The following is a 17,803-nucleotide window of genomic DNA, read 5'->3' as shown; positions in this document are numbered from 1 at the left end:
TTTCCAGGGTGACAGAAATCAAAAGTCCCACGGACTGCAACTGTTGAATAGGAAGTTCATGTATCACAGCACTATCGGTAGGCCGGGGCCTCCTCAAGGATCGGACAGCAGCTTCAAAGTTAAAGCTTATGCTACATTTCCCTAATTCCATGACAAAGACATGAGCAATGGGCTGTCACGTATTTGAAAACTGTGCCGTGTAAGTAAATAAAGACACAGTTCATAATTCTATAAAAGGGTGATGGCAACATTTATTCTAGAATTAAGCAATTAATGAAACAGATGATTCTCTGAGCTCTGGCAACAGACTAGGGAGTTTAGTACCAGTCCCCTTCTCTCTTAAACTACCACAAAATTAGGATAGTAACCAACTTCACTTCTTGTCTTCTGCCTTTCTGCTTTCTTCCCCCGTCTGCCTCATCTCTACCCTCACTTTCCTCTCTCTCTGCCTTTCCTCCCCGTCACTTTAACTTTTCTACCTCATTCTCTTCCTCTTGCTCCATCCATCCACTAGACGACCTTCCTGTTCTTTCATCGGATCTTTCTTAAGAACTTATCTTGGCTCAGACATCGTGCCAGTATTGGGACCACACTGGGACTCAGACAGATGTGGTTTCATCCTCATGACACCTTCAATTTATGTAGAAATGGTGCTGGCTTACCCAATATGAAGATCCCTGTGCTTCAGGCACCAGCAAAGGAGGAGTCACCCCCTCCCCATTTAAAACAAAATTATGCTCAGTCTATCATATTTGGAAGAAAGCATTGAAGCAGTCATCATGGGCAATATCAAAACCTGTTGGACACCTTCAACTTATTTGAAAGTTTTGATTTTTTTCCCCTAATTTCAAAATCCATATGGTGTTGGAGGAGACACCATTATCTTGTCAGAGCTTAGGGCCTCTAAAAGTCTTAATAGAGAACATGTGGGGAACAAGTAATTAGACAGTGACATTGAACAAGTAATTAGAAATGTGATGAGCACTGTAAAGGAGAAGTACAGAGTGCTGTGGAGCATATGACAGGGGAGCCTAACCTCCCTTCTTTTTTCTTGATGAAATCCAAGACATGCACATTTTAAACTATAGTGGAATAAAGCCCTTGAAACAGTAGGTGTTTACAGTGTGCCAGGAGTGGGTGAATGGTGGGGAGAAGTAGTCACTCCTTCTGGCTGCCCATTAATTGGCTAAAAACTATTCCAGCAGACTGAGAATGACCTGAAGACCCTACAGAAAGGACTTCCATAGAATAAAGATTCTTTTATTTTATTTTATTTTTTTAAAGATTTATTTATTTATTTATTTATTTATTTATTTATTTATTTATGATAGACACACACACACACACACACACACACACAGAAAGAGAGAGAGAGACAGGAGAGGAGGGAGAAGCAGGCTCCATACTGGGAGCCCGATGCAGGATTTGATCCTGGATCTCCAGGATCACTCCCTAGGCCAAAGGCAGGCGCTAAACCACTGAGCCACCCAGGGATCCCCAAAATAAAGATTTTTTTAAAAAGATTTTTTTATTTATTCATCAGGGACACACACACACACACACACACACACACACACAGAAGCAGACACACAGGCAGAGGGAGAAGGAGGCTCCATGCAGGGATCCCCATGTGGGGCTCGATCCCAGGTCTCCAGGATCATGCCCTGGGTGGAAGGCAGGCACTAAACTGCTGAGCCACCCATGGATCCCTAAAGATTGGTTTTGTTGTTTTTTACTCTAACAAAATTGAATAGTTGGGCAATCCTGACTTTAAGAAATAAAAGAAAAACATTTCCTTTTTCTCCAGATGATAGAGATGGTGGGGAGAAAAGCTGCAAGTAAAGACCATAGCACCTGAGATGCTATGGATGAGCTTTAAATACCCTGCTCCCTCATGGCTTTGAAGTCTCCTGGAAGCTCTTAGAAGGACTACTGATAGAAGGTCTGTTTTGGGGAAGACTTTATGATACCCTAAGTAGGAACTGTATGCCAGTGGTTCTCAGACATCAGTGGGCATCAGTATCACCTGGAGAGTTTGTAAAAATGTGGATTGCTGGGCCCAGACTGAGAGGTTCTGACTCAGCAGGCCTGGGGGAGGCATCTGAGAATTTGCATGTCTCACAAGTTTCCAGATGCTGCGGCTGCTGCCTCACACTTCGAGAGCGCCTGGTGTATGCCAGGGAGTCAACTAACCTTAGTGGTAGGGAGGTGGAAACAGTATTGGCCTAACAATTAAAAGACCTAAGTAGGTTCCCAGCACCACTGCTTAAATGCCTTGACTGGGAATCCCTGGGTGGCTCAGCGGTTTAGCGCCTGCCTTCGGCCCAGGGCATGATCCTGGAGACCCAGGATCGAGCCCCACATCGGTCTCCCTGCATGGAGCCTGCTTCTCCCTCTGCCTGTGTCTCTGCCTCTCTCTCTGTGTCTCTCATGAATAAATAAATAAAATTTTAAAAAAAGAAAATAAATGCCTTGATCTTTTTGTTTTGTTTTGTTTTGAGAGAAAGTGAGGAAGTGCACAAGTGGGAATGAGGGAGGGGCTAAGGGAGAGGGAGAGAGAATCCCAGACAGGCTCCAAGTCTCAACCTCACGACCCTGAGATCATGACCTGAGCTGAAATCAAGAGTCTGCTGCTTAACCGACTGTAATTTGCATGGGATTTTGTGACAACAAGGACAAAGTAAGTAAGCTTGATCATCCCAGTGCCTTGATCATCTTAATCTTCTCATTGAATGTCTCCAAATTTCTTCCCTCACTGTAGAATGCATGTTCTCATACAAACTTGTTGCCAGAACCAAACTGTGCATCTGAAAGCATTTTGTAAACTGAGAAAAGAATTCCTGAGATTTAAAACTTTTGCTTAATTCTCATGATCATATCCCTCTATCTAGCATGTGGACAGACAAACAGAGGTCCAGATATTGGGCAAGGCATCCTGGAGGGTGTGAAGAGCAAATCTCTAGCCTCCAACAATCATGGTTACACGAAGAATGCAGTGCAGACTATCACTATGCTACAAATCCAATATTATAGAAATGTGGATGTGATCAATTCTGTGATGTTTCCAGAAGGTCCTGTCTTTGTTACGGTTCGCAATCTGTCAATTTTTGGGGGGTCACAGTTGCCCATATTCTCAGTCAGTTTCGATTCTGGGTGAATGAATGAAGCCTGTTGGCCAAGAATGGTTTGCTCTTCTTCAAGAGTGATAGAATGCTAAGAAGGAATGGTATAATGTGAGTAGTTAATGTTGTAAAAACAAAAAACAAAAATAAAAAATCAAGCAAGAAGTTATTGTGATTGCATGAAGCCACTCATTCCCATGACCTGAGGGAATTTTAGTTTCTGGCATATTTACCCATTGTACAATTCTTTTTATTCAAATTTATTAAGACTTTAAGAAATATCAGACTTATATGAGATTTTTTTTTTGTCCCCATCAGTGAGAAACAAGGCCCCATATTTTATTGACTGTCAACTTCCAAAGGTGCTTTATCCTTAGTCTCAGCTGAGCCCTGCCAGTGCTGAGCTGTTCCAAGAGAAATAGACAATTTCGAGCCCTGGTGGAAATTTGAACATCGATGTGTCCTCGAAGCATATCTGTGAGATGTACTGGGAGCACGGCAAAATTGAGAATCCCCTCTATGGGGTATCCAGAAATCCTTTATTTGGCCATTAAACTGCTCATAGAACTTATCACTTTCATGTGGTGACAGAAAATCATTGAAAAAGGTCCCTCCTGTCCAGCAATGACAAAGAAAACATCCCTGAGTATCAATTGTCCTGGTGGTAGTTGTTCTGAGCCCTGGGTACATGCCAAGTAGCTTTCCAGGTAGCCCCCAAGGTTTGACTTGAAATATGGTTTTCTCTCAAGCTTCAGAAGTACATGTTTACTTGTGTTTTAATAATTACGGCTGGAAGATTTCCCGCAGGAGGCTGAATTGTTATTCTATAGTATTTCTATGGGAGAGTAATAGACAAGGGAAGAAAACATGAGAAAGAGTCCAGGACTGAAGGACTAGCAGGAGATCACTGAGGCAGTCCTTCTCTCTCAGAAGAGCAAACACCAGTAGCCGAAGATGCAAGTCCAAGTTAATACCTGGACTCCAGAGGCAGATGGACAGAGTTGAAGTCCCAGCTCCACCACTTCCTAGTTCTTTGACCTTGAGATTTCCAATTTCAGGCTCTTTGTTTAAAAAAATTAGCTTAAGGGACACCTGGATGGCTCAGTGTTGTTGAGCACCTGCCTTCAGCTCAGGTCTTAATCCTGGGGTCCTGGGATCGAGTCCTGCATCGGGCTCCCTGCAGGGAGCTCGCATCTCCCTCTGTCTGTGTCACAGCCTCTCTCTGTGTCTCTCATGAATAAATAAATAAATCTTTCACAAAATTAGCTTAAAACTATTTCCTTTCTCACAGACATATGGCAAAGATTACATGAAGGAATGTCTATTGATTCCAACTAGATGGTGTGTTCCTTTGGGAAAGGGAGTAAGGTCTTTATCCATTTATTCAAAAGTCTTGTATTGAGCAACTACTGTGTGCTGGACACACAAGGTATTTTCCTCCAGGACGTTATCCTATCCCACTGTGATTGGCTTCACATAACACTTCAGTATACTTCTATATTAACTACATGAAATTTTCCCATTTTGCTTTTTAAAAAAATGATATGGGGTGGTTCAACTCCTTTATTCACCTCTCAGACTGTCCTTAAAATATTCACAACCTTTAATTTGGACACCCTATTATTAAAAAGATGGAATGGTACAATTTCTTCCCAGATCTTCCCTGCCATAGTATTTCCTGGGGACATTCTTGATTAAAACTTGACACAAGGAAAGTTTTATTTTATACAGGATGAAATATATGCAAAGGACCATGACTATGTTACTATCATAGTTTGTATTTTTGAAGTTTGGATCTAATTTTTGATTTAGGCATTTTGCCCCCAATGAAATATTGTATGTTATAATGCAGCAGCTAATAAGATCTGATACAGTGACTTTAAATTGAATTTCATTAAAAAAATAAGAGCATAAAATGTCTTCCTAATAGTCTTAATTAGGGAAAATGGAAGATCATAGTATTTCTATATTAATGCACTAACTTAGATAATTGGGATAATATGAAATGCATAGTGAGAAAAAAAATAGGAAGTTTGGAGGCCAAGGGAAAAATAACCCCCTACTTTCCAGTTTCTAGTATTTTTGTTTTTGGACCAAGGAAGCTCACCAAGTATCAGGCCTAATGTCTTAAAGTAATTATTCTTTTTCCTGTGTACAAGTCAGTATTGTCCTAGTGCAGGCCTTGTTTTGTAGTGACTACTTCCTCGGGAAAGACATTGTTCTGAATCTCACTGCTTCCTAACAACTGCCACTTGTCCTCTTGATTAGGGCATTGTATGAAAACAGTGCATTCATTGCAGGGTTCTCACTAATCTCTCTCCTTTCATCCAGTGCCTCCCAGTTTCTCAGAGAGCTCTGCCTCTGCATTTTTAATCGAACGCTCCTAAAAGTTGATATTCATGTATTCTGCTTGCCTGAAATCTCTGTCCATGCCTCACCATGAAGGTCTTATCTGTCTCTTTTATATTTCAGTCTGGTTGGGGAGTGAAATTAGGCTCAATTCTCTAATTGGAAGCCACATGGGGCATCCACATGATGATAACTATACCCGGAACTCAATAGCTACCCAGCACTCTGAAACAGAAGGTCGCCATTTTGTAAAACCATAGAAAATGCTACTGGGCATTTTACAGAATTGTCAATCAGGATAGAATGGACACTAATTGCTTCTCCCACAGCTGTTAACATTCCTCTTCAGTGGCCAAGCAACCCTTAAGACAGGAACAGACTCTCAGACATCTGAAAATTTTCTACAGACCGAAGTATAGGTTTCCAAGGTGACATCCGGGATGAGTTGTCCACTGATTAACATGAATGAAGGACTAACAGTTCTGAACAAATAAAATATTTGAGACAGAAAAAAATCTGATTCTATTGAAAGGATATAGTGATCACACAAATAAAATTTTATGTTTACGACTTTGGGGTATGCTGTGTTAGTATGATCTTGTATGTTTTTCTATCACAGTGTTCTTCAAAGTAGATGTGGGCCCATCAGAGGATGGACAAACCAATCCAGGAGGGCCCATGCCCATAGAAAGTTATTTAAATTTACCTCTATATTTATTTCTACCAATTTTTTTTAAAAAGAATGTAAGTTTATAAATCATAAGTAAATAATACACATATTGGGACTGGACTATACACCCTGAAAATTTTTACTAATGGGATTATGTGTTAGTTATCTGTTGGCAGGTAACAATTATCCCTAAACACAACATCTTAAAACAGCAAATTTTTATTATCTTACAGTGTTTATTGATTGGGAATCTGAGAGTAATTTAGTTGTTCGCCTCCAGGTGAAGGTCTCACATGAACTTGAAATAAAGCTATTGCCCACTGCTATAGTCACATTTGAAGGATCAGCTGGGGGAGGATCAGTTCCAAGTTCACTTGTCTGGCTGTAGATAGGATCTAGTTCCCTGCAGACTATTGGGCTGAAACTAATCAGTTGCTCATTGGCTGTTGGCTGAAGGACTTTCTCCTTTCCTTTCCCTTTTATTGGGTAGGAAATATGGCAGTGCTTCACAATATGGCATCTGGCCTCCCTTAGAGTGGACCAGTGAGAGAGGGCAAGAGAACATCCAGGTCAGAAGCCAGCCTTCTTATTACTTAATCTTAGAGGAGATATTCCATAACTTTTGTTGTATTTTGTTCAGCACAACAGAATAGAAGCAAGTCTGTTGAATAGATTGGAATGGAATGGAAGAATAGAATAGAACAGAAGAAAGAATAGAATAGAATAGAATAGAATAGAATAGAATAGAATAGAATAGAATAGAAAGAAGTGAGTTGCTAAATCTAGCCCATACTCAAGGGGAAGAGATTATACAAGGATATGAAAAAAAGGATGCGGAGATCTTTTGGGACTACCTTTGAGGTTGCTTACTGCAGAGTGCATGTTCAAAAAGTCTGGAGACTACTTTAGAGCACAGGTCTGAAAACTCTTTTGTAAAGGTCCAGATTGTGACTATTTTAGCTGGTTGGGCCACATACAATCATTGTGCATATTCTTCTTTGTTTTTCTATTTTATAGTCTTTAAAAATTATAAAGACCATTCTTAGCTTGAGGGCCATGGAAAAGTAGGTGATGGGCCTGATTTTTCCTATAGACTGTTGTTTGCTGACACCTGTTCTTAGTGGACTGTGAGGTGATTTCAGCTCAAATTCCAAAAGATCTCTAATGGTTATCCAATGATAGAAACAGTTTGTTTAAAAAATAGGATGACTCTTTTGGATGGATATCTAGTAGTGCAATTGCTGGGTCATAGGGTAGCTCTATTTAACTTTTTGAGGAATCTCCATACTGGTTTCCAGAGTGGCTGCACTGGTTTGCATTCATACCAATAGTGCAAGAGGGTTCTCCTTTCTCTGCATCTCTACTAGGTATTTATCCAAAGGATACAAACATAGTGATTCAGAGGGACACACGCACCCCAATGTTTATAGTAGCAATGTCCACAATAGCCAAAATATGGAAAGAACCCAGATGTCCATCAACAGATGAATGGATAAAGTGGTACATATATACATACAATGCAATATTACTCAGCCATCACAAAGAATGAAATCCTGCCATTTGCAACAATGTGGATGGAACTAGAAGGTATTGTTCTAAGCAAATTAAGTTATTCAGAGAAAGATAAATACCATATGATTTCACTCATATATGGAATCTAAGAAATAAAACAGATGAAAGAAGGGGAAGGGAAGGAAAAATAAAATAAGATAAAACTTGAGAGGGAGGCAAATCATAAAAGACTCAACCCTAGGAAACAAACAAGAGTTGCTGGAGGGGCGGTGAGAGGGATGGGGTGATCGGGTGATGGGAATTAAGGAGGGCACTTGACGTCAATGAGCGGTGGATGTTGCACGCAACTGATGAATCACTAAATTCTATCTCTGAAATTAATAATACAGTATATGTTAATTAAATTGAGTTTAAATTAAAAAAATAGAATGAATCACTGCATAGAATTATTTAAGCAGAGTTACAAAGTTCTCTTTTGCTAGATAAAAGGTGTTTGTGATTGAGGGATAAAGTCTGGAAAATGAACCAGTTGAACCCTTCTCAGGTCAGAACAAGGTTAGTTTCCCAGGTTAGTTCACAAGTAGTGGCTCAGTAAGAGTGCCTCCTGAAAATAGTGAAAATATTGAAAAATATTATAAACGTTGAAAATATTATGTGCTATATCTGATTTTGAGATAAATACAAAATTTTAGCGTGTCGAAGTCTTTGAGAAGTAAACTTGCTTGATTCTGTTTTTTCCCAACTTATTTGACCTGTGCTGTGCAGCATTGGTAGCACAGTGGTGAGCATAGCTGCCTTCTAAGCTCACTTGTCTGAGGAACCTCCCACCCCCTTTTGTTTTAGTAACATCCATTGCCCTTATTCCATGAAACAAACTTAAGTAACATTAGATAAAATGACATATAAGAACTCTTCCAACTTGTTTAGCTCATGAATCTAGGCATATACAATATTTGATTTTCTTAGTTTGTAGTCTCATATATATCTGCTTCCCTAAAATGTTTGTTTTAATACTTACTAGTTAAAAAAAAATAGGTCAGGCCTTCTTGCTAGGCATGGAAATCTAAAGATGACATGGCTCTTGTCTTCAAAAAGTATATCAATGTCGTTTAGTCTCTGAACTTTAGCACGATCCTTTCTACACAGAAGGTACTTAGGAAAGGTTCATTGCATGAATGAAGGTTGAAAAAACAGGGCCCTTGGGGTCATTTGGGATTATGGAGAACTCAGAGGCAAACTCAGTAAATAGCCATAAAATGAATCAGTGAATCCTCGATGAAAAGTAACAATGGATTCAGTTACCTTGGTGTTGTCGTAAATCTGGAAATATGTTCCTGGGCAATCAAACTAAGTCAATCACCATTATAAATTAAGAAGCTTAGACTAAAATTGTACTCCTGAAACTCAGACTCCTATTAGAGTCTGCCACTTTAAAAATAACCCTTGCAGATTCGAGTTGGCGTCTTGCGACTAGATGGTTTGATATGACTGTGGCTTTCATCTCTGTATAATAGAGTATTATCTGGTTACAACACATAATTCAATTAACATTATCCTTTAAATTTCTCCCTCCTTTGTTGAAATGCTTAAATTTATTCCTCTTTTATCCTCGCCTCTCCTTTTTCAATCTTAGAAACTACTGTCATTAATCTATATCTTTTGAGGTTATCATCTTACTTTAGCTAGGCACTGTTTCATTCTTATCATCCACAGTGCATCTTCTGGGCTGCTCTTCTCTATATTGTGTATTGCCATCAATATTCCATCCTTATATATTTTTAATCTCAGCCGAGAATGTTGTATCATCTTCAATTCTGGTCAGATAAAATAAACGTTCCATTGGATATGTAAATGATCCTGTAAGCCAGATGAATTAGGAGGTTTTGCTTTCAGTGTTGAAAAAAGATCTTTATCCTTAAATCAGACATTATGGAAACAAACGAAATGTTACATGCTGGCATATTTTTAAATGCTAATTTTTTTTTTTTACCTCCCCATGAAGAAAAAAAATGGCATTTGCGACTCAGGATTTGCTCTGGAAAATGAAGTCTTTTCATTTATTTACAGAAAAGGAGGATCAGGAGCACTTAGGGAAGCTTTTATTCTTTGTCTATCTCTCCAGCTGTCAGGTTATAATAGCATTGGCCTCTGCTTGCCGGGCTGGAAGCAAATGGATGCTCCCAAAAGCAGCCTGGGAAATCAAATTTCAGAATGTTTTAACTGGAGGAAATCTAAAATGAGAACTGGCCCAACCCTGTTTTTATAGGTGGGGAAAGCAGGGCTGAAGAAGATTATATGCATTATTCAAGGCCCCCCAGCTCTCTAGATTATACCAGCCTCCTGACTCCTAACTTAGTGCTCCTTCTACTTCATCACATCATGGTACCTTATCTTCAGTTTCTATTGAATATTTAAGTGAGGATTTCATGAACAAATCAGAATACTTAATAACAGCTGCCCACAGGAAGCCCCTCCCATGGGGAAATATCAAAGCCAGAAGGTCTTAAAATAAGGAAATACGTGGAATTCTGATTTACAACTAGGTAATCTATGACAAGCCAGAAATATGAGCATGAGAATTATTGGTGGCTGGGACCCTCAAAATGTCAAAATAACTAGTTGCATCAAGACATCATAATGTCCACAGTAAGGGAGAACATAAAGGAAGGAGAATGTTTCAGAGTTTGGGATCCTCTGATGCTCTTCCCCAGAAGCTACTCTATACTCATTTTAGAAAGATGTTTAAGATGTTTTGGGATGTTGAAAGAAAGAAAACTAGTGATTTGGATGACTCTATACCTGAAGAGTACCTTTGTTATCTTTAAATTTACTTATTAAAGATCCAAGAGCGAATTCAGATAATTAATGGAATACCAAAAAAATTAATCTATGAAGATCAGCAACAAAACAATAGAAAACATCCTGATATTGAGACACAAGTTATTTTAGTATAAGTGCTGCTGAAGCGAGCACAAGTTATAACCAAAAATGCAGATTATAGCAAATGTAGTGACTTCCATTATGATTAGGTTTCCACCCAAACTACATCATCTGTTTATGATTTTAGACCATAGACTAGCTTCTTGTAGTCTTACACTCAAAACCTTGTTTCCTCCACGCAAACCTCCATACTTCCAGTTATGGATGCTTTTGCTCATATTGCCATATGGCCCCTGGCCCCACACCTTCATGTCAGGGGATCAGAATAGTTGTTATTTGGGGTGGGAGGAATTCCTTAAATCCAACCTTAGGTCCTGATGGCTATCAATAACTTAGCTATACACAGAAGGGACTGCGAAGGGAACCATATCCATCTATCCCCTTAAACCCAGACTAAATGTGTCTTCCAATGACTTCCCCATTTATAAAGAAAAGTGGAGCTCCAGAAAAGATAAATTATGTGGTTTTCTCCCCAACTAGTCAGTAGAAGGCTGGCTCAGAAACCCATGCCTCTGGCTTTTAATGTGGTAAAAGTAATGTGGTAAAAGTAGGACCTTTTCTCCTACTTCATTCTTGGGTACCCGGGCTTCTCCTGAGCTTCCCACTACCCTTCCCTCTGGGAATTGGGACAAGGAAGACCTTAGGACTCTTCCCATTTTTCCAAGTGGAAGATTCACAACATTTCCTGAAAACAAATCTTTTGTCATACTCACTAGATGGAAGATTTTCAAAGGATTCCTGTAAGTTTCTTAGTAAAGTTGCAGGAAGTTTCTTCTTTTTCTTCTTCTTCTTCTTCTTCTTCTTCTTCTTCTTCTTCTTCTTCTTCTTCTTCTAAGATATTATTTATGTATTCATGAGAGACACAGAGAGAGGCAGAGCCTCGGGCAGAGGGACAAGCAGGCTCCTTGTGGGGAGCCCCATTCAGGACTCCATCCCAGGACCCCACGATCACAACCTGAGCCAAAGGCAGATGCTCAACCACTGAGACACCCAGGTGCCCCAGGAAGTTTCTTCTTTACAGAAATTTAAGTCATTTAGAGTCTGGCCCCTATCCAACCCACCAGTCTTCTCGGTTGCGCTTTTCCTATGTAGACTACAGATTCTCTTTGTTAGGAATTTTTGTAGTCCTCTGCTGTTTCTCTTACTTGCTTTTATAACTGTGTTTTCTATGTGGAATGCCTTTCTGCTTTTCTCCTGCTTGGCTAATTATTTATAGGTTCAGCTAGGGATATAGATGAAAAAGTTGCATATCCCTCACTAATTTTTCATTTTCTAACAGTCCCTGAAACACATTGTATGCAGCGCCACGTGCCTACAAAATTGCCTTCGAATATGGCAAATGGTTGCATTCAAATATCACCTCTTAGTCCTAAGTGGAGACTGTACAAATATTCCAAAGAGATGGTTTGTAGTTAGTAGGCAGGAGAGTGCAAGCCAGCTCTTGTTTTTAAATGTTATGCCCAGAAGAGATCTTTGAAATTTTATAAACAGATGGATTCTTTTTGCTTGATTCACTAATGTTTTACAATTAACTAATTAACAGGTTTATTGCCAAAATTAGCAATAAAAAGTGTTCAGGAGCTTCGACCAAAGCAGCCTTTTGCAATTACATAGATACCAAAACAATCTGCATGATAGTTTGAGGCTAAACATTGCTCAAATCAGAATTTCACCTGCTGTTTTCAAATAAAAGTTGACAAATACAAAAATGAACCCTGCAGATTTCCACACTCCTTTCATATACACGAGTCTCTGCCTTAATTAATAATAATTACAGGTAACACCAACTATAGTCAGAAGGCCTAAGTGTACCCAGATTGCTTTCAAGTGTGCAAAATTGCTTAGCAAACACAGTTCTGAAGGACTAACAGGAACCTGTTTATGTCAAGCCTGTTTGCTGTTTTTTAGCCAGCAGGACCTTGGATGACCTATTCAGTCTTTCCTCCTACTGCTCCAGCCGTGAGCCTGGTCTGTCTCCTGTCCTGGGAGTCCTTATTGCACTGCTCCTCGGATTCCACCCCTCACTCCTCTCTGGCACCCTAAGCCTCTGATCTAGTCAGATCCTTGTAGTTCCTGGAATATGCCACACTCTGTATTTTGCTTTGGTGCGAGCTATTGTTCTGCCTAGAGTATCTTCCAGGCTCCTTCACGATTTAATTTGAGCATCACCTCTTTTGAGATCTATTCCCCGATCAATGCCCTATTCCTGTCTCCACAAGATGGAATTAGATTTAGGAGGAAATTAGGGCAGGGTAGTTTCTCCTTTTGGTATCACTTCAAGGAACTGCAAGCAATTTGCAGTGAAGAAATATGTTTTGATTAAAAGAGAAATCCTTGGTTCAATGAATATCCATTGGAAGAAGGAAAGAAAGGGACAAGGGGGAGGATGGGAGGCAGGAACGAAGAAAGAGAAAAGAAGTCATGCTTCTGCTTATTCCTAGGTCCTCTGCCCAGAATATTCCTCTGTCTGGGATTTTTTAGTTCACAATTCTCAGTTCATCTCTCAGAAACCCCATGGAAGTTTCAGTTTGCGCCAAACTACGTAAGTCTACTTTTGTATAAGCCTTGTTTTAGCTCTTTATTTTTTTTCCTGCATGAAAAATCTGCTTCATCAATTAGGTTATAAGCTTCTTGAGCTGGAAGGTGGTAGAAATGGGACCTCAGTATTCGAAGAGACTTAGGGAAATAGGACCCATTCTAACCCCTTTCCAAGGTGGGAATCCAATTGGACACACTCTTGGCACTTTTGGAAAATTCTCTTGAAGCTTCTTTGATGCATAGCCTTTGATAAATGTTCATTGTGCGTGATTAATCAGTTAAACATTCCTTGTGCTTAACAAGATGAAATGCTGTTCTTGTGATTTTATTGATTTATTACATTCATTACTTTCATATATATATATACCCTGCCATGTTCCCGCCAAAACATGCCATTGGATAAAAATCAGTTATGATCTCTTAACCTTACAGTTGTAGCCTGAGCAATGAGTCAAAATACAGTATTTGCCTCTATTTCCTGATTTCCTAGGCTCAGTTCAGTGGGCATTTCCTCCTAGAAGCCTTCCCTGACTTCTCCACCCTGAGGTAGGTAGCCCTCCTGTGTACTCCCAAAGCACCACTCTGTATACTGTCATCCCAACACTTAGCCTTTGTGTAGCATTAAACATCCCTGATTTTACCTGCCTTCCTCACTAGATTTCTACTACCTGGAAGGCAGTGATAGTGTCTTCTTCATCTGTATGTATAAGCCTTGTTTCAGCTCTTTATTCTTCTCCAGCATGAAAAATCAGAGTCATTAACCCAGGGGCCTACAGCATGGCACCTCTCATGCAGTCCATCCCCTATTATGCTGCAGGAGATTTCTCCCTTATGGAAACCTACCTGCATGGTCCTCCGAATGCAAACATTTGAAGACCCTCTATCTTCTGCCGAAGAAGGTATAAACTCTCTAGTGTGGATTAGATGCCTTTCATCCATGGCCCAGTCACCTCCCAATTTCATCTCCACCCTCATCCTCGGTTACAGGCACTCGGAATCTTTCAGGCTTACATTTCCACTTACCCCTGTGTTATTATACATTTTAGATGAAAAAAAAAAATCTCTTTCCATTGATATCTATTAGTGGAATATCTCTCTTCTTGGAAATGTCCTGTCCTTCCTGAAAGAGTCAGCTTGAATATTACCTACTCCTTGGTATTCTGAAAGCACTTTGACTCAACCTACTACACAGCCATCATCCAACTAACATTTGAGTAAGCACCTACTAGGAGACAGAGAACTGGGGAATGAGGGACTCACCTTACTTGTTTGCTTTACTCACCCGATAATGATTCTGATCATCTTATTCTCCTAATTTTCTCTAACAAAGCACAAGGTCTGGCCAATTATGATAGTTTGGATGAATACACTCTTGAGCATCTCTTGGTTGTTGATTCATTATCAACCTAATGTCAATAATGCATCCTGGCAACTAGTCACTTTATACTTCATTTATGAAAATGTAAATGACAATAGGTAGACCTTCCAAGAATGAATGATTTTCCAGAGTGCTACATTAGGAACTCTCTGCATTATTTCTAGAACCTGAAGATATCTTCTTGCTACTACCATTCTTTCTAATCTGTTCATTTAGAATTCCATTCTTTCACATTTGTGGTTTCCTGTACTTAATTTTTACATTAGTGTTATGCTTGGGATTGTATTGAATGTAATGCTTTAATTTTTTAGCATAACGTATGGAGAATTAGGTATACAGCTTCTCTACTGATAATGGTAATACTGATAATGGCAGTTTTAATGTTCAAACTCCCTGCATATTTTATTAACACATATACTGTTATTTTAACCTAGTTTCTTCAGGGAACTGAGCAGACACTATTCAAGCAACTTTAGAAGATACACAATCCTTATTAACTATCATTTTTGTTGTTGTTAAACAATAACCTTTGGCTGTGCTTTCCATGAACAAATGTCTATAGAAAGAGACATAGCCCATAAAGTTTAAAATTTAGTATGAATTCCATATTGATGCCATAAACATATAGAATCTAATACCTTGCAGTAAAACAAACTCCAACCCAAGATTCAGAGTAGCTGCTGAGAAACCGCACCAGAAGCAATGAATTCTACTGGGTCTTCTCTTATCTCCTCTCTTCTCCAAGGGAGAGCACATCCAAATAGTTTTACATGCCCAGAGTGGAACCACTCTTAATTGATTTCTACTTAATCAAATTGCTGGATTAATGTTTTTCTAGATTGATTGATTGCATTAATTGACACTCTCCATTCCTTCTCTAAAATATATGTGCTGACAACCTATACTGATTAATGGTCATGACACTTTGAATACTTAGGGTTGATGGGTCATGTTGTAAGTCATTTTCCTTGTTTATTTGTTTATTTATTTACTTATTATTTTTTCAGTTTTATTAAGGTATAATTGACAAATAAAATTGTAATATTTTTAAAGGGTATAACATGTTGCTTTAATGCTTATATACATTTTGAAAGGATTTCAATAATCAAGTTAATTAACACATCCATCAACTCACATCTTTACTTTTACTTTAGCAGATTATTTTTTGATAAAATATACATAAAACTATATTTAAGACATTTTGGATTCCTTTAAAAGATTATAATAAAATAACTACCTGGGTAGTCACCATCCAGCTTTAAAAATAGAAACCTGGATTCCCTCCACCTCTCCCTTACATCCCATTTACTGCTTCTCCTCCCATATACTCACCCCAGGATGACCACTATCCTGACTTTTCTCTAAATTTATTTTATGGCTTGATATATACACTTAAAAAATATATAGTTTCATTTTGTTTCTTTCTGATCTATATGTTGGTAAAATAATATGGTTATGTATATTATATTTTTCTCATTTCTTTTTTTTCATTTTTTATGTTTGGATGTTATGTGTTTGATGTATTTTTTTTGTTCAATACTTTTAACAGGCTTATTCAATCACCACCACCACTTTATCATCTTCCCAGATATTCATGGACCCTAAATATTTGATCACCTTTTTCTTTTTTCTTTTCAATGAAAGTCTTACTGTTATTCTGTATTTCAGTTCTCTTCTAGTTTTCTCCAACAATTAAAAATTCTTATAGTTATTTTGAATAGTCAATGTTGATTAGATTTACACACCTATTTCTGAATTTTATTCATTTAATTTATTTTATGCTCACTGTTCTATCTCAGATATTCTATCTATAGTCATTTTCCTTTAGTTTAAAGTACATCTCATAGACTGTAATCTAGGGAGAATCTTTGTTAGGTTAGCTTCCCACATATTATTTATCTGACAATGTCTTTACCCTCTTTCTTAAATAATAGTTCAACTTTTCTTTTTTTTTTTTTATAACATTGATGGCATTATTCCAATATAATCTGACTTTCATTATTGCTATTGATAAGTCATCAATAAGTCTAATTTCTGTTGTTTTGTAGGCACTCTGTCTTTTAAGATCATTTTTTCTTTAGTGTTCCTCAGTATTATGATGGCAATTGAAGTGTGGATTTCTTTTTATTTAATCCTGTTGGGATTTGTTGCAAATCCTAGTTCTGAGAATTGGTGTCTTTAAGTAGTTCTAGAAAATTCTCAATAATTCTTGACTTGAGCATTACCTTTCCTTCATTCTTTATTATCTCTGTGGCAGAGACAATGCTTTGAACACTCCAGGCACATAATAAGAATAACTGACTAGCCTCTCTGTCAGTTAGGTTAGGACTATGTGGCTGAGTTATGGACAATAGAATATGGGTGGAAGGGATGTCTTTCCCATCTAGATTTGGCAGACATACAAGTGATGCACCTGGCCATCAACTTTGTGTGTTCAGAGGAGTGACTAACTCAGGTTAAAATATATATGGATTCAAGGGCAGATCAAATATCCTGGACAGTTGTTCAGACATCTGGAATGAGAAAGAGTAGAAGATGAGGATCTGGGTGATCTGGGATAGAAGCATGTGGGTGAACATATGGGGGTAGGTGCTAAGTGTAAATATTTTTATTAGGACCCATTAATACCCGTCAGAGAACAAACAACCAGGTATTCAAAATGAATTTTCTGTCATTGGCCTCATCAGTGCTGTAGATGTACATATGAATGAAGTAGCCATGGTAACAGAGATGGAGGCCACGAATGGCTTCAGCAACCTGAAGTCAAACTTAACAAAGCTGATGTAGCTATTGCTACTGTCAAATGTCTGATAGATCAAAAATAGATACCAAGGAAAGGCCCCAGATATAGCACCTTTTTTTTTTTAGGAGACTAATGAGCCACTTTAGTGGCAAGTTGACATATTGGGCTCTTTTTTAGCATTAAAAGTCCAGTGATTAATTCTCAGAGGAACAGATATATACTTCCTGTGTGCGTTTTCCTTTCCTGCCTGCAGGACTTCAGTCAAAGCCACTATTGAAAGGTTTACAAATCTTTGACTCACTAGTCCTTCCCACATTATATTGTATTAGACTAAGGGGACTGAGTATATTACTAAGAAATGTGCAAGTGTGTTTACAAACATGACATCCATGCATTAAATCATATAGTGAAGGATGGAGACATTGGATATCAGAGACCATTTGCAGCAGTGGGGAATTGTCTTTTGTTCCACTAACTTTCTACTAAGTTTTCCCCATGGAGAGAAGCCTACCAGAATTGTGGAGAAGCTGCTACTCAATGTGTTAAGAAAT

The sequence above is a fragment of the Vulpes lagopus genome, chromosome 4, assembly GCF_018345385.1.
Source record: "Vulpes lagopus strain Blue_001 chromosome 4, ASM1834538v1, whole genome shotgun sequence".
NCBI lineage: Eukaryota > Metazoa > Chordata > Mammalia > Carnivora > Canidae > Vulpes > Vulpes lagopus.
The sequence above is the reverse complement of the archived record's forward strand: the minus strand, read 5'-3'. Positions refer to the sequence as shown.